This window comes from Capsella rubella, unplaced genomic scaffold (assembly GCF_000375325.1).
Source record: "Capsella rubella cultivar Monte Gargano unplaced genomic scaffold, Caprub1_0 scaffold_1, whole genome shotgun sequence".
Classification (NCBI taxonomy): Eukaryota; Viridiplantae; Streptophyta; class Magnoliopsida; order Brassicales; family Brassicaceae; genus Capsella; species Capsella rubella.
The window spans coordinates 18,315,110-18,315,369 of NW_006238923.1; positions in this window are offsets into that span (position 1 = coordinate 18,315,110).

Genomic DNA, 260 nt, shown 5'->3' on the forward strand with positions numbered 1-260 from the left:
TTTCCAAGGAGTTGGTAAAACTAGAAATACTAGTAAAACTGAGTAAAACTTGACTACGGTTTGGCATAGTAATACTAGTAAAACTGAGTAAAACTTGACTACGGTTTGGCATAGAAATACTAGTAAAACTGAGTAAAACTTGACTGCACAAAAATATAAGATATAATTGCAACACACACTACATAGATTTCACATATAATTAAAACACACACAACATAGACTTAAACTAAAGCAAATTAAACTAAAGCAAATTAAATTTC